At 43.2% G+C, this 15,533-nt stretch overlaps 1 protein-coding gene across 3 annotated transcripts in view; it reads right to left on the bottom strand.

The window, feature by feature from the left end:
• LOC138761309 (transmembrane protein 132C) overlaps positions 1 to 15,533 on the bottom strand; it is a 988,143-nt gene that overhangs the window by 173,858 nt on the left and 798,752 nt on the right. The window lies entirely within an intron of this gene.

Here is a 15,533-nt window from a genome sequence, read left to right as displayed (position 1 = left end):
AGTTTGGAGCTTTCCAGATTTTAGATGTCCGGATAAAGGATCGTGTACCTGTACATATGCAAATATGCTGGGGAAAAGTCCAACTGAGGTTGCAGTTTTCGTACACAAAATTTGTAGAATGACAGGAGACAGTTCAGAAGACATTAAAAAAATGCTGAAGGGAAGATTTAATTCTGCTACTGAATTGGGTTTTCACAGAATTTACAAAATTGTCTGATAATAAATGATTGGAGACAGTAGAGTTTTTAAAATCTTGCCAGGTAGTGTTTTTCCTGGTAGTTTAGAATTACTTGCAAGCCTTCCAGTTAAGGTGCTCCACAGCTGGGCGACAGGCAAACTCCTCTGTCCTGATCCCAACAGTCAGCTTGAACTGTGCCAAAGCACCTCCTCACACATCAGCATCTTTCCCTGCTTCCGGCAGTCTCTTAACTGGGCTTCCTGTTTTGCTCCACTTTATTACCTTCATGTTAAACTAGGTGACTTTTTCAAGGCATTGGATGATACTCACCAAGAATTAAGTTAAACCTAATTTCAGATCTAACCTGATTGGGACAATGCAAAGACAACCCACTGTGTACAGTATGATTAAGTTCTTCCCTATGTCCATGGCTTGCACTGGGGTTGAATCTTCAATGCCACTTATTTTCTGCCCATTCAAGTCTTTAGTTGAAAAAAATTATTTTTGCAAAGTTTGTTGTTAATAATGCACTAGAAATGAATGTGTTACTGGGAATAAAATTAAGAAATTTCTGAGGTGTGTCAGTGCAAGGCAGTGCTATCTTCTTTGAGACCTTCATGGAATTTATTTTTTGGAAATGGCATCAATCACAGCTTTGTGCTGCTAACTGTGTCTGATATCTACTTCCCAGTGGTGGCTACTAGTTGCCCCCAAATTATTATCAGAAGTCCTTGGAATCTCCAGCACTCTGTAGAGGCAAACTCACTTTTGTTTATTCCACTCTGAATTGGAATTTTGAGAAGCTGGATATCTATCTGTATCGTTGACCCAATTTTACCTGGTGTCCAATTTAGGAGACAAAGGACTCCAGTCTCTATACACCTCTAACCCCTCCCCCCACCCCCATCCCAGAAAGAGTTTAGGGCTGTCTCTTTCTTTTTTGACAACTCTCGGACAAATGCATCCACTTGGCAAAATTTGCCCTTACCCTCAATAACTTCTCTTTCAATTCTTCCCATTCTCTATAGACCAAAGGGCTGGTCATGGTCCTGTTTTTAGATTTGTGGAACAGTCCTTGTTCCAAGCTATTCTGTCAATGGTGTCACTGGACTTCATTTATCCTAATCAACTGGTAGAGAAGTTGGATCCAACAGCAATTCCATCCTCAACAATGGCAACCTGTTCCTTCGGAGGAAAGAGAAGGCTGGAGCATTTGCAGGCAGCTTCAAAGAGAAGCTAAATATCATGATCCATCTTGGTTTCCTCATTTAACCTATGTCATCCCAGATTTCATCCTGCAGCTTGAATAGGAGGCGAGGGGCACCGATTACGACAAAGGCTCCAAAATATGGCCATGGGACTGTCAGGGAATGTGATGGCATGCTCTCCCTTGCCTGGATGAGTGGGGCTCCACCAGCACTCAAGAAAGCTTATCCCATCCAGGGTGAAACCATTTGATTAGTGCCAGTCATCATCATCTCTCAACAATGCCTCCACCAACAAATATTTCTTCCTTTCATAAGCTTCATGTGATGGTGTGCATCAGCTATGAACTGCACCAACAATGGGGCGACACAGTGTGCACCAAGTGGAGACGGTGCCTGTGTGAGTGGATTTTGCATGTTCTCCCTGTGGCTGTGTTGGGTTTCGTCTGGGTGCTCCGCCTTCCTCATGGAGTCATAAAGTCACACAGCCTGGAAGCAAGGGCTGCATAATTTTATGATCTATAATTCGAGCTTACTAAGTTCTTTCAGCACAAGCCAACCCCACAAACAATGCATCAGGTCCACATCCAGCTGTTCTGCCACATCTGGTCATGAACAGCAGGGAGCAATGAAAAGGCAGCTAATAGGGAAGGAGATTCAATAGGGATTCTCATTTCACAGACCCGAAGCTCCATCACCCTGATCAAGAAAGGCAGTACTTCTTAGGAAATGTCAACACTAACAAATTCTGCTCTAAATTACATGCTATTCCAGCAAAATCATCAATCTTTCCACAATACATCTGGAACTGTTAGCAGGCAGGCAATTGTGCTCAAGAGAAACACATTAGGCTGCAGCCACTGTGACTGTCGTAGAAACACCAAAGTACTGGAGGAACTGAGCTGGTTTATTTAGCTTCATTCTTAATGGTATTTGTGATCTACACTGTGAGAATGTGATTTTTTTAAGGTTACGATTCTTATCAGATCACGGGATCAACAGCCTTAAATTGCTTGCTCTGTGAGTAAACTGCGACAACTCAAGTTCTAAAGGGCAATTAGGAATTGCTGCCAACACCCACATCTCATGTGTTAATTAATGGAAAGGATCTTCCTCCATTTGGGTGGAAACACTGTTCAGCCAATTTAAGAAACTGTAAGTGCCCCTCCAATCTGGACAGGGCTTACTGGTACTTCAAAGTACCATATGCCATAAGGCTGGAAGCTCTGAGAATTAAATGTTATAATTCAACACCTGCTGACACTTACAAGCTTTCATGGCACACCATGACAAAATTATGGCAGCCCCAAATCCCTGACATGATTCACTGTCATGCAATTTCTTTCTTGAATTAATGCAAGTTTCAATGTTAAGATCTAGAAATTAATTGAACTCTTCGGAGAATTAAATATTAGTTGATATATTGAACCAAATGGGCAATCACACTAGATATAGCAGCGGCATAAAGGAATTTATCAATAAATTGCCCTCATCTATTAATGGAAATATTAAATGACCCTCTGTGTTTTATGATGCAATTTAATTCTCATGCCAATTAAAGCATTGCCTAGCCTTATGACTTAATCAACTCAGTTCCCAGCTTCAACACTGTAATAAAGCATTTGCCTTCATTTTAGATTTTTGACAAAGGATTGATAAAACGTCACTTTCTAATTGGCTAGCAAGGAATTGGTACTTCTTAGTTAAGATATCTGCTTCGAATTCCAATTCCCAAGATAGGCATGAAAGAAGGAGCCAAAAGGAAATAAATTCTTGATTTCCAATTGCCAACCAGAAAACTCAAACGTTCATCGAGCTTTTGAGAAGATAATGAGGAGTTAAACAGATTCCTGTCTCTGGGCACCTAATCTCATATACATGAGGTGACAGTCCCAGATGTGAACGCACGTGCATCTGTTTAACGTCACGAACTAGTAAGCTTGCTCTTCTTCTCCAATTGGAAGGAAAGCATCAATTCAGTCGGATCTGTAGTGTGTTCAAGTCATAGTTTGGAAGACCCCCTACAAATATTGTTTATTTTGCCATTGAGCCCGATATTCCAATAAATTTTGGATTTGGCTACTTTCCGGATATCAAAAGTAACAATTATTCTCCTCCGCTGGCAAAAGGGAGGAAAACAGGACATTTATGAATGCTGGCACAAAACTGCGGGAAATTTGAAAGGAGAAGCTGGGGGACTCAGTGGGTCAGGCAGCATCTGTGGATCCGCGGACCCTTTGAGTCTATCTGGGTTCTCTCTATTCACTCAAGTTTGAATATTGTTGGTTTCATGGTGAAAGGTGGCCGTGGAATCAAAACTGATACATTGTCTTGACAAACTGAAATTTAGAAGCATGGACGAATTACTGAATAGCCTTCAGTCTCCTTAAGATAATTTTGCATTCCTGTACTGCAAAAGCTAGATTATTCCCTTCTGGACAAACCACAAGAGCTAGTCAATACCTTCTTAGTAAACTGAGTAAGTTCACTCTTACATAGTCACAGTACAGTATTTCCATTGCATTGGCTTGGGCCGATTTTCCTTTGCACATTTTCCTCATACATTAATCAGCACATGGCCTTAAGGAGATGGAACACTCCACTTATGTCAAGGGAATGAACATTCCACAATTGCTGATATGTCAGTAACTTGATTTGGAAACTTAAACATCATAATAATTGTGTCACACATGTTGCTGACAAGAAATAAACTGCCAAAATAATCCCATCAAAATGGCATTTCTCCCCCAGGTGGATCAATAATTCTTGTGCAGAAGTTTCTATGATTGAATAAACAATTGCGCGCCAGGAAATTCTTGGTTTTTTTTTTACTTACGCCTTAAATATAAAAATGTTTCACCTGAGGAGTGCATCCCTTGAGTAAATGTTTCCTCGCCTTGAGTTAATTGCTTAAGGCATTATGCAATGAGACATATAAACATAAAATGAATCTTTTTCAATTATTGTGAGTGTGCTGGTACAATTCAACACTCTCACTGTATAAAGACATTCACTGAGAAAGTCACAGTGAGGGAACAGACACCCAGAATAAAACATGACTTCATTTGGAGTGGCAGGTGGGTAGACAAACATGGCAGCAAATTTGGAGTGTAACATCACTCCAACACAGCAACCGAATAACTGACCAACCATGAAGCTTCTTGATGGGAGAAAATGTGGGACAATGCTGGGGAAATTAGTGAAGAAGACCTATTTTTCTGCAAAGTCCTATTGGATCTTCAGAAGCAGAATTTAGAGTCATGACTATGTCACAAAGTTATAACAATATTGCTACAAAATTACATTTAAAAATAAATAAATGAGTGAAAAATAAGAGAAACTGTGGTAATGTCTGCGCTTAACTATCCTCTCAGAAATCTGATGGCAGAGGGGATAAAGCTGTCCTTGATCAGCTGGGTGCTCCGTGACGCTGGAGTCAATCAGCCTCAAGTGCAGAGGGGATGGGAAGCTCTTCAACCTGAGGAGACTTCAAGCTATAACCAAAGTGAAGGAGGCTGTTGTGAGAGACTGCCTCTTTGCCGATGACTGCGCCCTGCATGCTGGCTCAGAGCCAGAGATACAAGTCAGTGTGGACAAATCCTCCACGGCTTGTGTTAATTTTGGACTTGCCATCAACATTAAAAAGTCATACACCAGCCTGCTCCTCATGCTCCCTGCACAGAACCCAAAATCAAAGGGCAGAAACTACAGGCAGTGGATCCATTAACTACAGGCAGTGGACCAGTTCACTTACCTTGGCAGCACCCTCGCTCAAGCATTGACTATTGATACAGAAGTTAACTGTAGTATAGCAAAGGAAACCTCTGCTTTTGGAAAGCTGCATTCCACAGTATGGGAACATCAAGGAATCATTCTGGCTAACAAAACTGAAGGTCCACAGAGTCGTGGTACTCACTACCATCCTGTATACCTGTGAAACGTGGACTGTGTATCAAAGGCAAGCAAGACAGCTCAACCATTTTCACATGACTCATCTTCAAGCATCAGTCAAGACAAAGTACCAGACTGAAGTTCTCTCAAGAGTAAATCTACCATCAGTCCACCACACACTGCTGATGAGAGCACCGACCCTGTGGGCAGGATATGTCACCCATATGCCCGACGAGCGCATACCAAGTAGCTCCTTTTTTGGGGAACACTCTGCTGGCAGACGCTCTCGTGGAGGGCAGAAGAAATGTTACCCTAAAGGCTTCGCTGAAGTCCCTTGACATAGTCACAACCACCTGGGAAATGCTAGCACAAAACTGCCCTACCTGGCACGGCTTTATCCACACGGGCTGTCAAGCTTATGAAGCGAGGCACACTGCTGAAGCACCGCATAAGCGTGAGATGCGCAACTCCAGAGCCACCAGCGCCACAACTACAGTGCCTATACATGTCTGCCCAACATGTGCCAGGACATTCCGTGCCTGAATTGGTTTGACCAGTCATCTTTGGACATACTGCATCCAATCTTAAAGTAACTAATGGTGTCGAGGTCTTCACTGACGATGTTGGACAAACGATGATGACCAGACTGATGCAACCAGACAGAATGCTCTCCACTGTTCACCTGTGGAAATCTGCAAGAGTTTTTGGTGACATTTCAAATCACCTCAAACTCCTCACAAAGTATAGCCATTGGCAAGCTTTCTTCACGATTGCACCGACATGTTGACACTTAGGAACTTGAAGCTCTTAACCCTTCCACTGCTGACGCCTCAATGAGGACTGGTTCGTCTCCTCCTGATTTCCCTTTCCTGAAGTTCACAATCAGCTCCTTGGTTTCGTTAACGAGGATTGCAAGGTTGTTGATGCATCACTGAACGAGCTGATCCATTTCCCTCCTGTATGTTTCCTCATTGCCATTTGTGATTCTGCCGATGACCATGGCAAATTTGTAGGTGGCATTTGAATTGTGCCTACCCACATAGTCATGGGCATAAAGAATGGGCTAAGCACACATCATTGAAGTTGCTACCGATCCGTACTCATTGTGGTCTTCTGATGTGGAAGGCAAGGATCCAGTTGCAGAGGTCCAGGTTTTGAACCTTGCTGACCAGCACTGAGGGGATGATGGTGTTGAAAGCTGAGCTGTAGTTGATGAAAAGCTGCTGGATGTACATGATGTTGTTGTCCAGAAGATCCAGGGTTGAGTGGAGAACTAATGAGATTGCATCTGCTGTGGAACAGTTTTGGCCATAAATGAATTGCAGTGGCTCTAGATCTTTACTTAGGTACACGTTAATTCTGGCCATGACCAACCTCTCAAAGCATTTAATCACAGTAAATGTTGGTGCTACTGGGCGATAGTCATTAAGGCAGCCCACTCTGCTCTTCTTGGGTACCGAGACGATTGATGCCCTTTTGAAGCAAGTGGCAACTCCCAACTGCAGCAGTGAAAGGTTGAAAGTGCCCATGAGCACTGCAGCTTGTTGATTGGCACAGATTTTCAGTACCCGACTAGGTAGGCCATCAAGGCCCGACACCTTACACCTCTTGAAGGTAGTTCTGATGGCCTCAGAGACAGATATCACAGAGTCACCAGCTTCTCCAGGGATTCTCATTTCGAAGTAAGCATAAAAGGTGTTCAGCTTATCACTAAGAGATGCATCACAGTCCTTTATGATGCAAGGCTCTGCCTTGTAGGATGCAATGGCCTGCAAGCCCTGCCATAGCTGGCGAGTAATGCCGTTACTAATTAACTTGAACTGTTTAAATTTTTGGGGCAATTTTATTTCAAAGAATGCCTGTCCCTGGGAAATCATTCTTATAGGAATCGCTTGGAACTCACCTTGAGGTAGTGCAAAGAGATAACCTCCAAATTTGTGCCTGTGAGGTACAAGGGGCTAGTATATCTTTACTCATTAGCTCTGCAATCTTTTTCAAAACTTTGGTCTTTAGAACTTAATTGGCAGGTAATAAAAATATTATAATGATGCATTTCACTGATCCACTGTGAAGCCTGTAGCCCTTGGGGCTAATAAAGCCTAATATAATTAACTGAGTGGTGCTGAAACTGTCTGGACCTTCAAGTTTATTAATCTGTTTCTTAACTTAAAAAGCTTTTCTCATTCCGCTCTTTCCAAGAATCCCCATATCAACACCATTCTAAGGCAAACATGTGATTGAGAAGATTACGAAGCAAACAATGTTAACTTGAGTTGCTCTCTGGAACTTGAATGAGGCCTCTCTCGTGAATGTCAAAAGCAGAAAGGTCAAAACCCATTGTTTTAGAAATAGAGGGTATTTTTACGCATACGTCTCTTTCTTGTAAATATTTTGCTAATATCAAAGTGTATGTTTGGAGTTGAGATGTTCCAGCCATGATAAATTATGATTCATTGTGCTTCATAATATTTGGTAAAAATGCAGAAATACTGGAGGTGTCACAGGAATGTGAGGAGAGGCTCAGGCACGAAACATCGGTTATATATCTTTACCTCCTATGGATGCTGCGAGACCTGCTATTTAATGGTCTCCACTTTTAACCATAATATTTTTACCATGAGTTGTGTATTACAATTCCTCAGATTCCCTCAAAGGATTAAAAATGGGTCTCTGTGATGTACACATTGTAAAACGGGGTTAAAATCTCCACATTTGTCAAAGACATAAATATCCACTTCATACAAACCACTGAAACTAATTATTGGGAGCAGAGTCAGCAGAAAGCACTGTGGAGTCAGTGGGAGTCACCCCAACTTCTGAGGAAAAGCTATTTGATGACCGGGTCATCATAGCTATGGTAAGTGGCATAGTTGGCAGGGAGTTTAAATGTTATTGTGGTGGTACACCGCTGGCCTACTGCAGGGGGCAACCTCTGTACCTGCAGGAGTGTACCGCTGGCCGACTGAAGGGGGCAACCTCTGTACCTGCAGGAGTGTACTGCTGGCCTACTGAAGGGGGCAACCTCTGTACCTGCAGGAGTGTACCACTGGCCGACTGCAGGGGGCAACCTCTGTACCTGCAGGAGTGTACCGCTGGCCTACTGCAGGGGGCAACCTCTGTACCTGTAGGAGTGTAAGGGGACAGGACCACACCTGTCCGGCTGCCAATCAGTCGACCCGAAAGGATCAAGCTCCACCCGGTCGGGTTGTCAATTGCCCTCCGGGATATAAGCCTGCGCCGGCCTCCCGAGGCCTCACTCAGAGTTGCTGCAGCCACAGCCAGCCTGGCTCTGTGGAAGTCTTTGTGGATTAAAGCCTGTTGTACAGTCTTTACCTTTGTGGGTGTCTGATTCTGGAGAACAGAGCACCGCAGTGATAAAATAGACAAAGCCTTCCTCAACCATCACTTTATGATCACGAATGTTGTCCCATTGCCAGTCCTGCTCCAAGGAGGTAGGAAACCTCAGTCATAGGTTTCACAGGGCTCAGGAATCCACAATGAATGGAAGAATGGAGATGTTGATTCAAACTCGGAAGCAGCGGGAACCCAACTCCTCCATTAGAAAGGTTTTTGACCTCCCTCTACCAATCGTGCAACTCTCCACACCCATATCTTCAGCTCCCACCTCTCTCCTGAAATATCAGGAATCAAATTATGTACCAAGGTTTGTGGATCACTGAACACAACTTTTCAATCTCAGGAGAAGACTTATCATTTTCATACAAATTTTAATCCTTTGAGCGGAAATGGAAATTCTGGTTTGTCGACATTTTACCCCTCTAATGCCAGTTTATATATCCTGACATCCCCAATGCCAACCATTTGACAATGGATCCCAAACAACATCAGTGCAACGATTTTGAGCTTTTGCCCTTGAGATAAAGGTCAACATTTCATTTGCTTGTGAGATTAGATTTTGGTTACTGTAAGGTAAAACATCATGAGATGGGAATGTGTAAGGAGTTACCCTGTACAGGGCTGTAACAAGAAGGGGAGGTGTCCTTGTACTCCTGTTAGGTAAAACATCATGAGATGGGAATGTGCAGGGCTGTAACAAGATGTGAATGCATCCTTGTACTTACAAGATAAGAGAGACATTGATGGATTGAGAGGCAGGAAGCTAGCAGGGAAAGGATAGCAACAGTTTTAGTCATTGGACAAGTAATGATATGATGATGTTCTAAGCACATGTCCAAGGGTATAAAAAATCACCATTTTGCTGATAACGGCAGAATGCATTCTCCGACTAACATGGTTAGTCGCAAGTGTTACAATCCGGTAATAAAGAACAAAGAACCCTGATTTCGACTCAGCCTGGTGTTTGTCTCACTCATTCATGAACAAAGCAGACCTAACATTACCCAAATCCCTTTGCTCTTTCAGAGTTCCTCACTGCTCGCCAGTCAGACAATATTCTCAGTTGGTTTTCTCATCTCCACACTAAATGACCATTGAATCACAGAAAATCTATGCCACAGAAGAACAACATTCAATCTATCATATTTGTTTCAAACAAAAATGTGCTGCCTGAACTAACCCGTTTGCCACCACGAGGTCTCTCGCACATCATGGTTCTCCAAGGGTACTTTATGTACTGACTCCTTTATGAATGGTTTTAAATCTACATCACTGGGCTTTGACACTTTTGACAAAGAAAATGAGTACTTCTTATGAATTCTATCTCGGCACCTTCATCTTTTTTACCCATCTCAGAACATGTCCCCTTAGTCACCTCTGTTGCAAAGGAAATAACCCTTAGGTGTTTAATCTTCCCTCGTGGTAACAATTTTACATCCTGACATGGAATCTCCACTGCATGGGTCTTCAGTGCAATCCCATTTTTGGTGACAAGAGGTGCACACAGTAGTCAGGCTGGGTCTAATATGTGTTATGGACCAGACTAGCGTGATCTTCAAACTCTTAGACGTTATGACTCAATTAGTAAGGAAAAGATCATTTTAACCACCTTATTGATCTGTCTCCTTTCAGATCTGTGAACATATTCTCTAAGGTCCTTCTGATCATCCACAACACATGATATCCCCTCATCCTTATATATTCCTTTGCCTTATTGATCCACCTCAAATGTACAACCTCACATTCTCCATTGGCGAAGGTTTTGCACAGTCACTCAGACTATTTCTGTCTTTTTGTATTTAAATAGGGAAGGAGTGGAGGCAGGGGCCCAGTGGAGAGCTGGGTGCCGTACCTTCCTTTAAGGAAACCTACTTAGGCCAGGTACCCAGCAACCAACATCCAGGTACCTGGCCCAGTCGCATGCCATTTGATGCCAATATGCATATCTAGCAACTTTCATGCATCACCATGTCAGCTCAGCCAAAAAAATCATGGATTTTGAGCAACTTGTACTGTCACGATATTCAATCACACTTCATTTTTTGTGGAAATTGGATGATATAACACACATTATGCAGCCCTGAACAGTCTGATTTACACCTCTGAAGTGGTATTCCAATAGGAAGGTTGAAACAAAAGAATATATTGTTTTAAGAATAAAGAATGCAGCAGAGAAATCCATAAAGTGCTCCTGGATGAACAAATTTAAGGATTTAAATGGTCTTTGACTGATGTAATCTCCTGAGACATAAAAATAATACAGCAGTATTCAGGAAATTCTGAGCACAACTTCCCTGAATCCCATTCTAGTGTGGAGTGCTGGAATTCTTTTTGCAGAAAGTTACCATTCTATTCACATTTATCCATGGGTATTCTGAGGGATTGACACTGGAGCTTATTGAGACTGATGCCTCCTGGTACTGGCTAATCTGGTACCTCCTCCAGGGCATCTGGGACCCATGTGAATGCCGCACGGGTTGATAGGATAGGTAAGGAGGCCTAAGGGATGGTGGGCTTCATAAGTCAAGGGATTGAGTTCAGGAGTCAAGAGGTCATGTTGCAACTATACAAATCTCTGGTGTGTAACTGGGGTTTTCTTTAAACAATCAGATTTGAAGAATCGTTTGACTGTTGAACCTAGAATGACAAGAGCAGTAAAACTGAATCGGGAATCCCATGTTTAGAAATTGAAAAGAGGGAAGAAAAGGATGCAATTAGAGAGAAAGAGGAAGGGGAATGAAAAAAAAAGTGTGCAATTAAACGGTCATCATTAAAATTTGAAGGAATGAGGACTCCATGCTTATTCATGTTAATTTTCAGTGCCAATGCTGTTGCCTGGTAGGAATTAAATGTATTGTGCTGTTAAAACTAACTTACACTGGAGTGAGCAAACCCTATCCTTTTCTGGCAAGGTTATCAAGCAACAAACAGTAATTTCAAGATGTCTCATGTACTTCAGTGCTGACCCCCTTGATGAGATACTGGTATCCTATCGCTTCTAGAGAAGAAGTACTTTGGGCAGGAACATCAGGATTTCACATTCAGCTGTCCAATGTCACAACATTAATTTATCCTTCAATAAAGTGGATTTGCATCCATTGGAGTCATCAAGTTCTCAAACAACTTGTAGGACGAATTATGAAGTGATTCATGCACATCATTTGGAACCGAAAGCTGTACATCATTTCTTTCAGCCTCATGTTGTCTTTAAGACACTGTCTCCTCCTGGGATACAGTTTCACACATGTCAATAACTCTTCAGTGCTTTGCCAAAATAGCCATTCTTTGCATATGTGGATGAAGGCAGTGTGAATGTAGACAGGCTTTTTAAAATGAAAGGCATGACATTTTATGTTGACCCCCATACTTACAAATATCCACAAAAATGCATTTACAGAAAAATGCATTTAATAACAGATGATATGTAATGTGTAAATAAATCATGAAAATCAGTCACATAATAATGTCATGCTCTCATTATATACAGTATGTTACGTGTGAAGTAAGTGCATATGCAGTTCTTCTTCTTTCTTCTTTGGCTTGGCTTCGCGGACGAAGATTTATGGAGGGGGTAAAAAGTCCACGTCAGCTGCAGGCTCGTTTGTGGCTGACAAGTCCGATGCGGGACAGGCAGACACGATTGCAGCAGTTGCAAGGGAAAATTGGTTGGTTGGGGTTGGGTGTTGGGTTTTTCCTCCTGTGCCTTTTGTCAGTGAGGTGGGCTCTGCGGTCTTCTTCAAAGGAGGTTGCTGCCCGCCAAACTGTGAGGCGCCAAGATGCACGGTTTGAGGCGTTATCAGCCCACTGGCGGTGGTCAATGTGGCAGGCACCAAGAGATTTCTTTAGGCAGTCCTTGTACCTTTTCTTTGGTGCACATCTGTCACGGTGGCCAGTGGCGAGCTCGCCATATAACACGATCTTGGGAAGGCGATGGTCCTCCATTCTGGAGACGTGACCCATCCAGCGCAGCTGGATCTTCAGCAGCGTGGACTCGATGCTGTCGACCTCTGCCATCTCGAGTACTTCGACGTTAGGGGTGTAAGCGCTCCAATGGATGTTGAGGATGGAGCGGAGACAACGCTGGTGGAAGCGTTCTAGGAGCCGTAGGTGGTGCCGGTAGAGGACCCATGATTCGGAGCCAAACAGGAGTGTGGGTATGACAACGGCTCTGTATACGCTTATCTTTGTGAGGTTTTTCAGTTGGTTGTTTTTCCAGACTCTTTTGTGTAGTCTTCCAAAGGCGCTATTTGCCTTGGCGAGTCTGTTGTCTATCTCATTGTCGATCCTTGCATCTGATGAAATGGTGCAGCCGAGATAGGTAAACTGGTTGACCGTTTTGAGTTTTGTGTACCCGATGGAGATGTGGGGGGGGCTGGTAGTCATGGTGGGGAGCTGGCTGATGGAGGACCTCAGTTTTCTTCAGGCTGACTTCCAGGCCAAACATTTTGGCAGTTTCCGCAAAGCAGGACGTCAAGCGCTGAAGAGCTGGCTCTGTATGGGCAACTAAAGCGGCATCATCTGCAAAAACTACTTTGCATATGCAGTAATGGAGGCACAAACACAAGAATTACAGATGCTGGAATCGTGAGTGAACACTGAGATACTGAAGTTCCTCCTTCCCAACAATCGTGTCTCCTTCTACACGTTTCTCCACTTCATGCACCTTCCGTCAAATACCTTATCACCTCTTGGCTGCTCCCCAGCTTCTTATGTGTAATATCATCCCCCTTTTAAATGGTCCTGACCTGAAACATTGATGTCAAAATCCATGATGCTGGAGAAACTCAGCAGGTCAAACAGTATCCTTTATATAGCAAAGGTAAAAGTATAGAACCAACGTTTTGGGCTTTCAGACAAGGTATGGAAAAATGTCAACAGGCATCCGAGCAAAAGAGTAAGGGGTGGGGGGGGGGGGTGGAGGAGGTGCCACGAAGGCAGGTGGTGATAGGTGGAGAAGGGAGGGAGGGGACAGCAGAGGTCAAGGGGAGGTGGGATGGGTGGGGAAGGGAGGAAGAATTGGAAAGGGGAAGGGAAGGAGGGAGGGGAAAGAGGTGAGCATGTTAGCAGAGACCAGAAAAGTCGATGTTGATGCCATCTGGCTGGATAGTGTCCAGATGGAAAATCAGGTGCTGTTCCTCCAATTTGCAGGTGGTCTTGGTGGGATTGTACATAAGACCATAGACAGACATGCAAGTATGGGAGTGTGATACAGAACTGAAATGGTTGGCTACTGGGAGGTCTCTGTCACTGGTGCAGACGAAGCCAAGGATCTCAGCGAAGCGATCTCCCAATCTGCACCCAGTCTCTCCGATGTAGAGAAACATTGACTGACCATTTCGGTCCATGGATACTGCCTGGCCCCCTGAGTTCCTCCAATGTCTCATTGTTTGTTCCATAATGGATACATCTTTGGTATGTAGCCAATAATGTTATCAAGATATCATGAAGGCTATACTTAATAGCATCGCAAGATCGGCTCATTTCCAAATACTATTATGTCACTGCACAATGAGTGAGAACCAATCTTCATTGCAATTTCTTAACTTGCACCTTCCCTTATTCAGACCTAACATTGTCAACCTAACCTTTCAGAGAAAGTGTTACTGAACTGGAATTCTCTACTCTGTGCTGCACAGGTTGAAAGAAAATGGCTCATTATGCCTAGGAGCTATGGAGAGAGCCAATGTAATTTAGTTTACTTGAGCAGAAACTAAACAAACATTACAAGATTGGTAAACAACACAAACATGTCCTGTGATTAAGTCTAGTAGTGTTTGGAGAGAAAAGACAGACATATTTCACATGACAAAGAGGCAATTTATGGCTGAAATAAAAGCAGATTTTAACAACCAATATTTTATTCTGTGTGGAAATATTAAACATCATTATATGGGCATTGATTTTTTAAATATAAATAAGGCCCCAACATTTTGACATCAATTAGATGTGGAATCACTGGTCTGAGCAACTTGGAGCATTGACAGTTACTTTTATTCTCCAACTAATCAATTCTTTTAAACCAAAGTAATTTTAAAAACATTGCTTTTACAGGAAGCAAAGCGTCACCTTGTCCAATATGTTCTTTTCCATGGACATCATGTGAGAAAACAGGCCTAGGTAAATGTGCTGATTCACTCAGCCAAGAACGTGCCCACAGTGCCAGTAAGATTGTGCACTTGTTCAAGAACGTCAATGCACAAGCACAATCATGTCAATGAGCTTTTGCTTTTCATTCTTCTTCTGCAACCAATCTCCACCGACTCCCAACATTCTCTTCTCCCCTCCATCCTAGGCCACAGCACAATAGTCTGCGCTCAGGAGGGGGAACTAATAAATTTCAGCAGATGTCCCACCTGCTGACTATTTAGCAGTCGGTGCTACTTCTGTGTGATATGACCAGAAAGGAACGTGAGCATTCTGCCTGACTGTGATTGGCAGACTTTTCTTATTTTGAAACTTGACAGCTTTCAAACTGTGTCACGGGTCCAGAACCAGGGAGCAATGAAGGTGACCAGGATGCCTGGTTAGCTTCACCACTGGGACAGACAGGAGGCCATGCAGCTATGGAGGTTATGAGAGCATAGGACGAGGCCAGAGATGGTGGATGCAAATACACTTGCATTAATCAAGGGACTCTCTTTTGCCCTTCTTTCTCGTCTTGGTAGGGGTGCCAGACTAATTCTACCTGCTTTTGTGCAAGACACCATCTTGGGGGACCTTTCCTGGACCCAACATACTCAGGAGATGGTGGAGGCTCAGTATGACTTTGGAAACCATGGCAAACCTTTTCTGATGAATAGTGGAAAGTGTGTGACATGGCTTCATAGGGGGGGACCAATACCAGAGCAGAAAACCCTGCAAAAGGTGGTGGACATAGCCCAGTACATCACAGGTAAAACTCT

The sequence above is a fragment of the Narcine bancroftii genome, chromosome 4 (assembly GCF_036971445.1).
Source record: "Narcine bancroftii isolate sNarBan1 chromosome 4, sNarBan1.hap1, whole genome shotgun sequence".
NCBI classification, from domain to species: domain Eukaryota; kingdom Metazoa; phylum Chordata; class Chondrichthyes; order Torpediniformes; family Narcinidae; genus Narcine; species Narcine bancroftii.
Note: the sequence above shows the minus strand (reverse complement) of the source record. Positions and strands in the feature narration are given on the sequence as shown.